The sequence below is a fragment of the Hemiscyllium ocellatum genome, chromosome 14 (assembly GCF_020745735.1).
Source record: "Hemiscyllium ocellatum isolate sHemOce1 chromosome 14, sHemOce1.pat.X.cur, whole genome shotgun sequence".
Lineage (NCBI taxonomy): Eukaryota > Metazoa > Chordata > Chondrichthyes > Orectolobiformes > Hemiscylliidae > Hemiscyllium > Hemiscyllium ocellatum.
Window position 1 is genome coordinate 38,856,851 of NC_083414.1, and position 16,067 is coordinate 38,872,917.

The window sequence follows — 16,067 nt, forward strand, 5'->3', positions numbered from 1 at the left end:
GAATATGCTTGGATAAACATCTCTCTAGTAAAATCAGTATGTGCATTGTAAACCATATTATAGAAATAGCTCAACAGCTTAACAGTTTCCAATTTAGAAATGTCAATCATTGTCTATTACCGTTCCATTTTGCCCACTGGTGCCCTATCAATAGGATTTCATAGTCACACAGCACATGGAGCAACACAGCTTCAGCATTGCCAACCAGTAACTTTAACCTCACCAGGTAAATTTTTTACCTTTTCTGTCTGTTCATGTCAAATTCACATGAACAAGTAATGCTAATAATGACCTACCTTTAGTTTAATTAAACCTCTTTACACCACAAACTACCCTCAGCATCTGGAAAATGTCGATAACGGGCTCCTGGCTACATGTTTGTGTCCTGTCAGCCTCCAGAACAAGTTAAACTCAGCCCAAAAGTCTAACTTCTCTCTTGGGTAGATAAAAGCCATGGGATGATCTAGTGTAGCTGTTGAAATTATGAAAGGCTTTGAGAGGATTTAGAAAGACTGTTTCCTGTCATCAAGAGGAACACAACTAGAGGTTGTAGCTAAAATACTAAATGTGAAAATTACTAAAAACTTATTTTACCTAAAAGCTTATGAGAATGTGAAACTCGTGACTGTAGGAAGTAGTTCAAGTGAACAGTACAGATGTATTTACGTGGAAATGAAGCAAACACGTAAGGGAGAAGGGAACGCAGGACTATGGTAATAGATTTATATGAGGAAAGATGGAAGGATGGTCAAGTGGAGTGTAAGACTAATTGGCTTGGACTAATTGGACAAAATTAAATGCTTCTGAATGATATATCCTTGCTAATCCTATGTATTGTGACTTAAAGTTGTAGCTAATCCACATTCTCCTAAATGGTTTACCCTGGTTGGGTTTCACAACTCACTGCAGTGACCCTGAGGTAACCCTTCATGCCTGTCTCAAAAATGTCTTCTTAATTTGGGCATCCATTGCAGTTCCCTGTCACGTTTCTCAGAACTACTGCAGAAATACATCAAATGAAAGATTTTTGAATTGCAGCGTTGCCCATCTAACCATCATAATGTTGCCACGGAACACATCTGTGGTGAGTGCTTGGCCTATAGCCAGTTTCTGCAGAAGAGCCAATAGAGGCTGAATTGAAAGCTAGTATGGTTTGGTTTGAGACTCTGTGGATGGGAGGATTGATGGTTAAAGAGAATTAAGATCATGAGATAGGGTATGACTCTGATAGGCAGAGGGGACTAGCCCTTTCCATGGCACCATTCCACACAGATAAAATTGCCGAGCCACTGTTTACTAAAGGCTTTCCCCCTGCTGCGAATATAGTAGTAGCTGGGGGGATGAAGCACTTAAGTCATCATTAGTTGGTTATCTGAGAATCTCAATGTATTCAAGGGCAGATAGACACCTTTTGTAAAGTGGGAGAAAGGTTAAGGTGGATGGGCAAACAATGGGAAGGTCAGGCAGTGCATTTTTTAAGCTCCTATCTTTAATTTCATTGGTGGGGAACCACAGAACTCAGCTTCAAGTATCAATAGTCGTAGAATGTGGCACTGGAAAAGCACAGCTGGTCTGGCAGCATCTGAGGAGCAGGAGAATCAATGTTTTGGGCATACGCTCTTCATCAGGAATGAGGGTGTGGCCCAAGGGTAAATGGTAGGGGGGTTGGGCTAGGGTGAGAAGGTAGCTGAGAATGCGATAGGTAGATGAAGTTGGGGGTGAAGGCAATAGGTCAGAGAGAAGGGTAGAGCAGATAGGTGGGAAGGAAGATGGACAGGGAGGACAGGTCAAGAGGACGGTGCTGAGTTGGAAGGTTGGATCTGGGATAAGGTGGAGGGGAGGGGAAAAGAAGAAACTGGTAAAATCCACATTCATCCCATGAGGTTGAAGGGTCCAAAGCGGAAGGTGAGGCATTATTCCTCCAGGTGTCAGGTGGTAAGGGTTTGGCAGTGAAGAAGGCCCAGGACCTGCATGTCTTTGGCGGAGTCAAAGTGTTCAGCTATGGGGCAGTGGAGTTGTTTTGTGCATGTGCCCCGGAGGTGTTCTCTGAAGCATTCCACAAGTAGGTGGAAGTAGCGAGGTGTTCTACCTTAAGACCCTCCAACCACACGGGATCAATGTGGATTTCACCAGTTTCCTCATTTTCTTTCTTCCCACCTTATCCCAGATTTAACTCGGCACCACAACCTGTCCTATCCGTCCATCTTCCTTCTACATACGACCTATGACCTTCACCCCCAATTTCATCTGTCATTGCATTCTCAGCTACCTCCCCCCTAGCCCCACCCCCCTTCCACTTATCTCTCAGTGCCCTTGGACCACCCCCTCATTCATGATGCAGAACTTCTGTTCAAAGCTTAGATTCACCTGTTCCTTGGATACTGCTTGACCAGTGTGCTTTTCCAGCACCACACTTTAGACTCTGATCTTCAGCATCTGTAGGGCTCACTTTCTTCAAGTATCAGTATCCCATTGATATGTAAAACAAAACCCTTCTTCTGAAATGAAGCTTTTAGCACATTAATAATTTCTTTGATGTCTCTCTGATACCTTCCAAATCAGGCCTTGTCCCAGCTTCCCATTGCATATTTGGTCAAGCCTCAAAAGCTTACAATTCAAGAAGTTTGCGAGTTGAAAGGCTGAATTATCTCCACATCCGGATATATGTGATTTCTTCTGCAGTTGTTTCAAGTGAACTATGGATTTCAATGAAAATGTTTTCATTGAGGGGGGTGCGGTGAAGAAAGACACTCTCCTCCTTCAAAACACAATGGGTATCATAGAGTCATAGAGATGTACAGCATGGAAACAGACCCTTCGGTCCAATCCGTCTATACCAACCAGATATCCCAACCCAATCTAGTCCCACCTGCCAGCACCCGGCCCACATGGTGGCTCAGTGGTTAGCACTGCTGCCTCACAGCACCAGAAACCCAGGTTCAATCCCTGTCTCAGGCAACTGTCTGTGTGGAGTTTGCACATTCTCCCCATGTCTGCATGGGTTTCCTCCGGGTGTTCCGGTTTCCTCCCACAGTCCAAAGATGTGCAGGTTTGGTGAATTGGCCGTGCTAAATTGCCCATAGCTTTAGGTGAAGGGGTAAATGTAGGGGAATGGGTCTGGGTGGGTTGCTCTTTGGAGGATCGGTGTGGACTCGTTGGGCCGAAGAGCCTGTTTCCACACTGTAAGTAATCTAATCTACACAAACCCTTCCTATTCATATACCCATCCAAATGCCTCTTAAATGTTGCAATTGTACCAGCCTCCACCATATCCTCTGGCAACATACTGATTGTGGCCCAGCAAACACGGAGTCAGTCACCTAAACTGACGAGATTCTAAATCTCCTCGTCATATTTTGTGCAGGTGTGAAAGACAGTGAAAGACAACAGGTGTACAAATTTTTATTCAATTTCCACCACCAAGAAGATGGGAACCACCCGAGTTGCCAGTGACAAGCAATGCCCTTCCCCTGTTTGTATTTTTTTCCCTTGGGTATTTTGTTTTTCTTTCTTCTTCCCCCACATTACTGCCTAACTGTGGTGGTGCTTATTTTTCCCCAGCACCCATGCAGGTGTGGGACACAGTGAAAGATACAAGGTGCACGAATCTTTATTCAGTTTCCACCACCAGGAAGAAAAGAAACACCCAAGTTGCCAGTGACAAGCAGTGCCCTTCACATCAAAGGAAAATGCTGTGTGATCAAACAGTGAAGGAGAGGGCAGGGATTAAATCAAAGTAGAGTTGCACAGGGAAATAATACACTCCACACCCTATGGCACCCACCTCTCCCTGAACAGCTCAAGAGTGGTGGTGGACACCACGTGCTCCTTCTCCAGAGACATCCAGGCTCCTCTATTTGTTTTTTTTTTATTTTTAGGTGTGAGACACAGTGAGGGACACAAGGTGCACAAATCTTTATTCAGTTTCCACCACCAGGAAGAAAAGAAGCACTCAAGTGGCCAGTGACAAGCAGTGCCCTTCACATCAAAGGGCAATGCTGTGTGATCAAACAGTGAAGGAGAGGGCAGGGATTAAATCAAAGTAGAGTTGGAGGGGGAAATAATACACTCCACTCTCTGTGGCGCCCACCTCTCCCTGAACAGCTCAAGGGTCTTGGTGGAGACCTCATGCTCCTACTCCAGAGACACCCAGGCTCTCCTATTTGTACTGGTCAGCCAGGGCTTCCTGATTGGCCTAGTTAACAGCCCCAATCGAGGATCTCATAGTCAACAAGATCCATCTGGTTCCAATCACTACAAAGCTTAAAGTAAACTGCTGTAAAATATAAGCACTACCATAGTTAGGAGGTAGTGTGGGGATTTAAGAAAGAAAAAGAAGTATCAACAGTGGGGCCTTGATGAAAAAAAAAGTAAACTGATTTATAGATAATCTCATTTGCACCAGTGTAACTTGGACCTACATGCTATTATGCAATAAACTACAGAAAATACTGGAGAAATTCACCAGTTCTGGCAGAATCTGTGGAGAGAAACAGAGTTAACGTTTTGAGTCCAGTATGACTCTCTATGTTCTTTCAGAGCCCATTGTGCCTGTAAGATCTACCTCCTGTTCCTCTGGCTCTATTCCCACAAAACTACTGACCACTCTAACTTCCTTTTCTGGCTGCCATAGGAGTTGACATTGCTAAATGTTCTGTATCCTCAAGTTATGTTCTCTTTCCTTCAAAATTGCTATCAACAAGCCATCCCAGAAAAAAATCATCTTTGATGCCTCCCTTCTTGCAACCCATTAGTCTCATCTTCCAGTCTCCCATTCATCTTCGAAGTCCTTGGACATGTTGTTCTCATATCTCCAGAAACACCATGTTTGAATCCCATCAATTGGGTTTCCACTTTGTCACAGTTCCAAAAAGGCTCATATCAAAACCATATATGATGAAAGTAGATACTTTATAAGCAACCTACTCACAGATGCTATTACACTTTGGTCCTGACAATTTTCCCTTAATTAATTTCAAATGGGCAGATGGGATTTGAACTCAGGTCTCCTGGTTCAGAGCTAAGGATATTGTCACAAGACCACTGTCATTGCAGCACTAGAGCCAAAAGTAAATTGCACTCTTTCAGCCTTCTTAGCCAATCTGTAGCCTTTATCTCTCTATTGTTGTTCAGATCTGTTGGGCTAATTTATCTCATTCCATTATTCTTCATCTAACCATACTTAGAGATTGCCATCAATGGTGTCTCTTTCTGTTCCTGGATGTTTACTACATGGACTCCCAAAGATCAATCCTTCACATTCTCCCATTTCTCATCTATATACTGTTCCTCTGTGACATCATCCGAAAATATATTTTGCATGTACTGATGACACCCAGCTTGAACTCATCATCACCTCTCTGGCAACTGGATGGTCAGGGTCCTTTTTGTGGGAGAATGTAGATGCTCTGTGAAGCAGTCACCCAGTTTACACTTTGTTTCCCTGAAGTAGAGGTCACCCCATTGTGAGTAGCAAATGCAGTAGACTAGATTCTCAGAAGTGCAGGTGCTGCTTCACCTAGGAGGTGTGTTTGGGCTCTTGGATACTGAGGGGAGTGGGAGAAAATGGACAGGTGTTGTAGGGGAACATGCCGTGGGGTTGTGGGGAATGAAGGAAGAGTGGACCAGGGAGTTCCAGGGGAAATGGTCTTGTGGAAGGCAGATAAGGGAGGGGAGGGGAATATGTGTCTGGTGGTGGCAACCCACTTGAGGTGGCAGAAATGGTGGATAATGATCTTGTGGATGCTGGTGGGATGGTAGGCAAGGACAAGGGGAGCCCTATCACTGTTGCAGGAGGGAAGGTAAGGGGTGAGGGCAGAAGATGGGTCAGACCTGGTTGACGGTCCTCTCAACAACAGTGCTGGGAATTGTCGTTTGAGAAAGAAAGTGGTCATTTCGGGGGGACTCCCTTGTTGAACTTGGCCTCAAGGAAACATGCAATGGAAAAGGAGGAACTGGGAGAATAGAATGGTGTCTTTACAGGAAGCAGGGTGCAAGGATGTATTGTCCAGGTAGCTGTGGGAGTCAGTGGGTTTATGGTGGACATTAGTGGCCAGAAGTGGAAACAAAGATATCAAGGAAAGAAAGGGAGGAGTCCATGATAGATCAGGTGAAAGTGAGGGCAGGGTTGAAATTGGAAGCAAAATCGATGAACTTTTCCAATTCTGGATGAGAGAGAGAAGCACCACTGATGATATCATCGATATAATGGAGAAAGAATTGTGGGTGGGGGCTGGAGGAGGATTGGAAAAAGGAATGTTCTGCACACCCAATGGGGAGACAGGCCTATGTGGGTAGCCACAGCTACCCCTCTAAACTGAAGAAAATGAGAGAAGTTAAAAGAAAAGTTGCTGAGGGTGATGATTAGGTTGGCCAAGCAGAGGAGGATGGTGGTAGTTGGGGGAGGCCTTTGCTTCAGTAAAAAGCAGAGAGTTCTAGGACCATCCTGGTGGGGATAGATGTGTAAAGGGATTGCACATGCATGGTAAAGAGGAGGCGGTTGGAGCCTGCAAACTGGAAATTCTAAAACTGCTGTAAATTGTCAGAAGAATTACAGATGTACGTGGGCAGGAACTGGATGAAGAGAGAAAAGACTGAGTCAAGGTAGTCAATTTTGCTTCCAATTTCCACCATGCCCTCACTTTCACCTGGTTTATCTCTGAATCTTCCCTTCCCCTCCTCAACATCTGGGGATAGACTAGTCACTAATATCGACTATACACCCACTCATTCCAAAAGCTACCTGGACTATATATCCCCGCATCCTGCTTCCTGTAAAGACTTAATTCTATTCTCCCAGTTTCTTCATCACCGTTGTATATGTTCCACTAAGGCTGACTTCAACAAGGGGTCCCCCAAAATGACCTTCTTCCTCAACTGAGGATTCCTCAGCACCCCTGTCAACAGGGCCCTCAACTTGGTCCAACCAATCTCCTGCATTTCTGCCCTCAACCTCTATTTTCCCTCTTACAACAGCGCAACAGCGACCTTGTCCTTAGCTACCATCCCACCAAGATCCACATCCAGATGATCATCAGTTGCCATTTCTGCCATCTCCAGGAAGATACCACCACCCTCCCCTCCCCTGCTTGTCTGCCTTCAGTAGGGACTGTTCCCTCAGGAGACCATGGTCCACTCTTCCTTCAAAGCCCTATGGCACTTTCCCCAGCAATCGCCGAACGTGAAACACCTGTCCACTTAACTCCTCCCTCTTCAGTATCCAAAGGTTGAAACAGACCTTCAGGATGAAGCAGCACTTTACCTGCACTTCTCACAGATTAGTCTATTGCATTCGCTGCTCACAAAGGGGTCTCCTCTACATTGGGAAAATGAAGCATAGATTGGGTGGCTGCTTCGCAGAACGTCTACATTCTGCCCGCAAAAGTGCTCTGAACATCCAGTTGCCTACCACTTTAACACACCACCCTGCTCCCTGGGCAACATCTCCATCTCAGGCTTGCTGTAATGTTCTAGCAAAGCTCAGCACAAGCTGAAAGGACAACACCTCATTTTCCACTGCAGCTCTCCAGAATCAATATCAAATTCAATATTGGTAGGGCCTGAACTCTCCCATGTCCTTGCCCCCTACCCCACACACCAGGCCTTGTTGTCACATAGTCTGCCATTACACACTACCTATAGTCTCCATTAACAGCTATTCACCTTCCTAGCCAGATTGTTGTCTACTTCTTTGTCTGTGAAACTCTTCTCTCTCTTTGGGTTCTATCCCTGTCTATCATTTCCTCTCTATTACCCCCATTCCATCTTCTACAAATAAACCAACATCTTCCTAGTTACCATCAGCTCTGATGAAGGGTCAGTAGACCTGAAATGTGAACTCTGACTTCTCTTCACAGATGCTGTCAGACGTTTTGAGCTTTTTCAAACAACTGCTGGTTTTGCTTCTGTTTTACAGCAGCCACAGTTGTTTAGGTTTTTAACTAAGTAGAGGAATCTGATTCAAAAGATATCTTTGGTTACAGTTGAACCCTTTAGTTTCATGTAACACCCAAAAGACAAGTCTGAAGTGGAAAAATCATCCATGCCACAGATTACTTATGATGAGAAATGTGCAATGACACTTTCAACTATTTAAAATTTGCCACCAAGGAAGACAGAATGTGTTAAATCATGTCTGTGCTAAGAGCGTTTCACTCAGTTGCAATTCATTTTAACCCTTCTGACTTGACACAAGTACAATCTACTAATTGTTCAGATTTAAATCTACTATCATGCTTCGATTATCACCTAACTGAAGATAAATGAATATCCATGCGATGAAACAACATTCAATGAGAATATAACATTAATTTGAGTATATTTTGAATTCCATCAGGAAAGCTCAAAGGACAAGGCAAAATATAATTAAGAATTATACAACAGGAGAGATCATTGGTACAACAGGAAACTAACTTCTAACCCAGATCAAGAGTTAAACATGGTGCAGAAAAAAATTACGAGAATGTTGCTGCTACTGGAGGTTTTCAGTTATAGAAAGAGGCTGAATATAGGAGGCTTCGAATCCAGATGACTTTTCATCAGAGCTGATGTGAAGCATTTATGCTACATTTGGGGTTGGGGTGTGGTGGACTGAAAGGGTGTTGATCATTCAGATTAAATTATTGGAATGTGAGAATGGCAGAACAATGGTCTGTCTAATTTACAGATTTGAAAATGTCCTGCTCGCATGCCCACTTGTCTGTCCTCAGCATGCTCCAGTGAATCACAGGGCAAAATTTGCCAGCAAGGAAGGGAGAATGTGTTCAATCATGTCTATGCTGAATAGTTGAAAGTGTCATTGCAAATTTCTCATAGAGATATACAGCATGGAAACAGACCTTTCGGTCCAACTCGCCCATGCCAACCAAATATTCTAAGTCTAGTCCCATTTGCAGTATTTGACCCATATTCTCTAAGCCCTTTCTTTCATGTATCCATCCAGATGCCTTTTAAAATGTCATAATTGTACCAGGCTCACCACTTCCTCTAGCAGCTCATTCCATACACACACCACCCTCTACATGAAAAAGTTGCCCCTTAGATCCCTTTTAAATCTTTCCCCTCTTACCTTAAACCTACATCCTCTCATGTTTTACTCCCCCACCCTGGGGAAAAAACCTCGTCTAGTTACTTTATCCATATCCCTCATGATTTTATAGACCTCTATAAGATCACCCCTCAGCCTTCGACTCTCCAGGGAAAATAACCCCAGTCTAGTAGCCTCTCCCTATAGCTCAAACCGTCCCAATCTGGCAAAATCCTTATAAATCTTGTCCGAACCCTTTTAGGTTTCACAACATCGTTTCTATAGCAAGGAGACCAGAATTGCATGCAGTACTCCAATAGTGGTCTAACCAATGCAATATGACCTCCCAACCCCTATAACTCAATGCACTGACCAATAAAGGCAAGCATACCAAAAACCTTCTTCACTATCCGATCTACCTGCGACTCCACTTTCAAGGAACTATGAACATGCACTTCAAGGTCTCTTCGTTCAGCAATACTCTCTGGGACCTTACCATTAAGTCTCTAAGTCCTGCTTTAATTTGCCTTTTCAAAATGCAGCATCTCATATTTATCTCAATTAAACCCCATGTTGACAATCCCTAATCAGTCCTTACCTTCAAAAAACATGTAAATCCTGTCCCTCAGGATTCCTTCCAACAACTTGCCCACCAACAATGTCAGCTCACCAGTCTATTGTTCTTTGGTATTTCCTTACCACCTTTTGTAAATAATGGCACCAGGTTAGACAATTTCCAGTCTTCCGGCACCTCACCTGCGGCTATTGATAATAAAAACATCTCAGCAAGGGACCCAGCAATCGCTTCCATAGCTTCCAACAGAGTTTTAGGGTACACCTGATCAAGTCCTGGGGATTTATCCACCTTTATGTGATTTAAGCCATCCAGCACCTCTTCCTCTGTAACATGGACATTTTTCAAGACATTATTATTTACTTCCCCAAGTTCTTCATTATCCTTCTTCAAAGAAAAGCCTGATGCAAAATACTCATTTAGTCTCTCGTCCACCTCCTGCAGTTCCTTACATATTTTCGGACTAGGTATTTTACAACCTTCTGGACTGTAATATTAGAGTTCTACATCTTCAAATGCGAGGCAAAGGTGAGGACTGCAGATGCTGGAAATCAGAGTCTACATTAGAGTGGTGCTGGAAAAGCACAGCAGGTCAGGCAGCATCTGAGGAGCAGGAAAATCGACATTTCGGGTAAAAGCCCTTCATCAGGAAAGAAGGCAGGGAGCCGCCGGGGAGGAGACATAAATGGGAAGGGGGGTGGGGCTGGGAAGAAGAAGGCAAAGAGTACAATAGGTGGATGAGAGTGGGGATGAAGGTGATAAGTTAGAGAGGAGGTTGGAGCGGATAGATGGGAAGGAAGATTGGCAGGTAGGACAGAGAATGTAACAAGTAAAGTTAAAAGAAAGGGAAAGGATGGGAGTATGTGACAAGTAAAAGCTGAAAGAAAGGAAGGGGATGGAAGTGAGTTAAGAGCTTCAGGGCAGAGGAGATTACCTGGGGGTTGCGGTGAGAGAGAGACTCACTGAGATTCTTGTAGCGAGAGGAGAAGAACTCCTTCAAGATAGGCATCCTTGCAAGAGAATTCACAGTAAGGTTAAAAGCAACTAGGTAAAGGTGAGGACTGTAAATGCTGGAAATCAGAGTCCAGATTAGAGTGGTGCTGGAAAAGCACAGCAGGTCAGGTAGCTTCCGAGGAGCAAGAAAACTGACGTTCCGGGCAAAAGCCCTTCATCAGGAACGAAGGCAGGGAGCCTTCGGCAGGGATTGGAATTTGAACCAATTCCCACTCCTTACCTTACTTTTAGCTTTACTTATTACATTCTCTACCAGCATGCCCTTTTTACCCTCCTTCCAACCCAGTAGGACTATCTGTCAATTAGACACACCATTGTTCTGCCATTCTCACATTCCGATCACTTAATCTGAACTACCAACATCTTTTCTCTACTCCCACTCTCCACCCCACCACCGCTACACACAACACCCCTCCCCCCTTCAAGTTTGCATCAATGCTGCCCTCCCCATACTTCACATCAGCTCTGAAGAGTCATCTAGATTTTAAACTTTAGCTCACTCTCTCTCCATGAATGGTACCTGAACTGAACTCCAGCATTTGTTGTTTTCAGCAGATTTCAGCATCTGAATAGTGCTATTTCCCTGGAGCATCAGAGGCTGAGGGGTGACCTTACAGAGGTTTATAAAATCATGAGAGGCAGGGATAGAGTGAATCGCCAAGGTCTTTTTACCTAGAGTGGGGAATCCAAAGGTAGAGGGCATAGGTTAAGATGAGATGCTAAAGGTTTTAAAAGACCCTGAGGGGGAACATTCTCACACGGAAAGGGGTGGAAAGAGCTGCGAGAGCAGTGGTGGAATCTGTACAATTATAACATTTAAAAGGCATCTGGATATATATATGAATAGGAAGGGTTTAGAAGGATATGGCCAAATGCTGGGAAATGGGACTATGTTGTGTTGGGATGGCTGGTCATAGGCAGATGAGTTGGACTAACAGGTCTAGTTCCATGTTAAATGACTGGCTGACTCTGACATTCTAAGGGAAGAAATTACAGCTGAGTTTGTAATGAGTGGATGCTGCTTCCTTATATGGATGAACAAAGAGGAGAAAATAAAATGGAATGGATTTACACTACCTCATTTCTTTTTCAATGCACCTAACAGCCCCACAAATCAAAATGGCATTTTGCTGGTTACAATCCAAAACTCCATCTTTTCACAGACTGGCTGCATTGAAATAGAATCCTTTCAGTTAAAATTCTACGACAATCTCTGCCATATTTTCTCTCACAAAATGAATTAAGTTAGTACTTGGTCCAATCATTGTATATCTACCCAGTTTTATAGACACGATCTGTGATTTACAGCAATAAAAAATGCCTCATTTCATTATTTCTTATTATTCTTATTTGACAAACTGCATAATGCTTCTGAGACATCTGATCGTAGCCAAGAGCCACTAATGTTTCAAATCCTTAAAAAATGCTCTTATTTCATTTTCAGAGTTCAATTTCTTCAATTTCAAATGTCTTATTTTTGCTTTCTCTGCAACTTCACTTCTCAGAAAATAAATTATTTTCTCCCAGTTGTTTGTTTATTGCGCTATTGCATCAAAACATGAAATGAACTGTCTCTAGGAAGTGCTCACAAAGAAAACTGAATCTACGTTTGCAATGATCCAACGAAATAGCAGTCCAGAGAAACAGTACTGAAAGCATTTATGGATGTTTCATTTATATTTTCATGTATGCATCTTAGATAATCAAGCAATAAAGTCAAGAGAAGTAGCAACATTTTAAACATATGCAGAAAGTATTAAGCAGAAAAAATGCAGAGTTAATTCACTTGAGATGATACTGTAGAATGAAAGGATTAGCATGGCATTGATTCCTTTCTTACTGTTGCTGGAAGGGTGAGCCAGTTAACGCAAACATTGTCATGTTACTGTGTCCTCTTTTGTTCTTACACCAAGGAGGTTGGAATTTGAGTCCCGTGGTTCAGGAATACTACAAGGAACTGCATATGTAGAATCTAGGAAAGATGCATAACAGTGCTGAACCTTGACTGCAAAATAAAATGAAACTCGGAAGTGTATTCACAAAGTTGAATTATTTGAAGTAATTTCCCCCCAAACTCTCTTTTTACTTTCTCCATATCATGCACACCTATCTGATCTATGTGCTTTCAATAAACCTGTTTGAATACAGCAAAATAATAACTGAAAGAACTACGAATGCTGTAAATCAGAAACAAAAATAGAAATTGCTGAAAAAGCTCAGCAGGTTTGGTAGCATCTGTGGAGAGAAATCAGAGTTAATGTTTCTGATCAAGTGACCCTAACTGAGGAAAGGTAAACTCGACCTGAAATATTAACTCTGATTTCTCTTCACAGATGCGGCCAAATCTGCTGAGCTTTTCCAGCAATTGTTGGGAAAGTAGCAAAGAGTATGTAAGGCAATTAAGGGAGCATCTCATTGTGTGTTTCCATGTCTTAAAAAAATGTTATCTGGTACCATTCAACAAGTACTCACTTTTTATCTAGGCATCTCAGAGAGATAAAAGAAATCACAGATACAAAGCAATTGTACACCCTCTGTGCGCTGTCTCAGTACATTTCAACTATAACCAGAATTTTTAAAGTTACAGTGTTCCAAACTTAAGTGAAGTGGGAGGGCTTCCCATTTCTAGGATTATTGGTCAAATGTTTGGGCAATTAAATGAGAGCAAAAATTACTTTCACATTTTAAGTCTCTCATGAGAGGCTAGCTAGAATATTGAGGGGTCGTAGCCTCTGCATCAGATACTAGAAGAAAATCACCATTTGCAATAACATTGTTTTATATGATAATGGCTGATATCAATATGCTTTAATCAGGAAAACAAGCTGACAGGCAAGATAATTCAATGATATTACAACAGGCAATGTTGGATCAAATCTGAAGTGAAGATTTGTATTTCTTCTGCATTTGGTGATCTTTATTTTTCTGATAAATAACTGCAACAAGTGATCTGCACCATACTTTTGTAGCTCAACAATTATTTTGATGTAATTGTGTCAGTATTCTTCTCCAGGTTAGGAAAGCATACAACAAAAAAAGATTTCATTTTTGAAGGTGAAAAAAGATTTCAGTACTAAATTAAAAAATAGATTTGTAATTTTTCTTTCTCAACTTTTAAGCTTCAAAAGGAATGGCAGCATTCTGGCTCTGTTAAAGGCCTAGGAATTCAGAGGCTTGGACTGAGACTTTGAAGAAATATGTTTAAATCCCATCAGAGCTGCTGGGGAAATTGAAATTCATAAATTTTGAATAAAGAGGAAGTCTCAGTAAGTGCAACAATGAATGTATCAGTTTGTTGTAAAAACCCAACTGGTTCATTAGCTCCCTTTAATGATTGAAGTCTGCCATCCTCACCCAACCCAGCCTTTACGTGACTACAAATCCACAGTAATGCAATTCTGTTAACTACCTTCTTGAATGACTCAGCATGTTGAGGCGGGAGCAGGGCTGGTGAGTAGCAGGCCAACGTCTTCTCAGGATCACATCACTTTGCTGGCAGATAGCACATCAGACTTCTGCCAGGAGATCAAGTGATTCATCTCCGTGGCCAATAAATCCCATCTCCACAGGTACATGCTTCTATCAGAGGGGACTACTGTAATGTGGGGAGACTGTCCAGTGAAACCTGGCAACCTCCAACTGGGCTATATATTTTGACACTCTATGGCTCTGTCTTGGTCTGATTTAGCCATACATTGGCATGACTATATTGCAAAATCTTTCTTCATCTTTCTTGATTTTTTTTATTTCACATTTTGTATTTCTATTGGCTACAAGATATTCAAAATGGGTAAAGTATTGCAGTAATTAAATTGGCTTTCAGAAAATCACAAGTATCTACAGTTTCATCTGTTAAAAATTAAAATGAAAAGCTCAGGTCTGAAACAAAAAGAGACTAACTTAATTGAACTAATTTCATGTCTGACAGGAAACTAGCAAGAAACTTCATTAGAAAACATGAAAACCAAGGCTCACACTATTAATTTCGAACCAGTGACACCAACTAATCAATGCACACCTCAAAGTCACAAAAGAATCTTTTGGCTGATAGCTGACAATACTCATTTTTATCACTTTAGCAAGATAACCTGCATTTTTCTTAAAATGTTAAAAATCTGTGGAAACTGTATGCATCCCAGGAAAAGTTAGATCCTTCAGAGAAAAAGAGAAGTGTAGATTAACATGATGAATGATCAAGTTATATCCTGCAAAATTTGCTTGCACTCAGTTTCTTCTCTCCATCCTGATAAATAAAATGGTTCAGGAAATTAAAAACAGTAAATTGTACCTTATTTACAGCAGGCAAGAATGGGATGAGAAATTCCTTTTGTCAGTACAGGTACTTTCAGAAGTAATGTGAAGCATAGTGAATAAAAGATTAAGAAATAAAAGGAGACATAAGTTGAGGAGTATATTGACAGACTTAGTATTTTTTAAGGCGAAGTAAAAGTCATTATAAATATATCAACAGCTGATAATACTAATTAGAATGGAATATGTCTGGGTGAAAAGTTTGTTTTGGGTAGAATTCACTCAAAGAAAATCTTCATTTTCACAAAACATTCAGGAGATATGGCAATGAGATCAAAGGTTTGTTACTTTTTTAGGCATTCATTATTTTTCTTTCCATTACATTGAATATTACTTCTCTCTTCTGCATCTTTGCTATCTAGTTTAGCGAGAATTGGAGACAGACAACAGAGTTTTCTGAAGTCAGAAGATAACATATGACTGTGCCTCCAATTTGACAGTTCAAAATTGGAATTGTCGGACAGTCAGTCACCTTTTGCATCAATTTTAGTTCAGTTTTTTTTAATGCATCTGGACATTTTGGTTTGGGATTGCATTGACAGTGTGGCTCCAGGCAAGTTATCAACTCTGTTGTTTATCATGCTGCTCTTATGATTCACGTGACCCTTGATTCAATTTGATTCAACCACTAAATTCGAAATCTAGCTGGCACAGTTTCAGTTCCAGGGTTGCCTCATTTGTTGTACCTTACAGATATGTAAGAGTATTTCAGTAGAAAGTGATTGGACGTACAGACAAATTTAAGCAACATTATGCATGTCAAAATAAGCAATCTTTGTGAAGGAGACAACATTGATTCAGAAACTAAAGTCTTAAACTAAACATAAGACAGAGATTCCAAGGGGGCTAGGTCAGCCTGGCCGGTTGGCAGTGGGTGGAATTGTTTGTGACAGCATTCATTTTCTGGTAGTGTTAGAAAATGATGAACTTCCATGATAGCATCTTCCCATGTTTGCCAGGAGAAAGGTGTTACACATCGAACAGTAAAACTCAGATTTTGAGCCGCTGTGCCCATGATGCATTCAATTAGGACAGTATCCTTACCTTCCAATGTATTGTTTTCTCTGTAATAATAATTTTTAATCCCAAGTTTCTTGAGGCGTGCAAAGCTAGGAGTTTCATAAGTAATCATAAATTGGAGTT

The 16,067-nt window shown here is 41.8% G+C and overlaps 1 protein-coding gene across 5 annotated transcripts in view; it reads right to left on the minus strand.

Annotated features, from left to right (window-relative positions):
* The window catches only part of fhit (fragile histidine triad diadenosine triphosphatase), a 1,150,076-nt gene that overhangs the window by 1,032,760 nt on the left and 101,249 nt on the right, over positions 1-16,067 (minus strand). The window contains exon 1 of one of the 5 annotated variants that reach the window (XM_060835184.1): positions 12,454-12,476. The exons of the other annotated variants lie outside the window; for them this stretch is intronic. The gene's annotated coding sequence lies outside the window, so the exon portion shown is untranslated. Of the gene's footprint in view, positions 1-12,453; positions 12,477-16,067 lie in introns of those variants that run through there. 5 annotated transcript variants of the gene reach the window in all.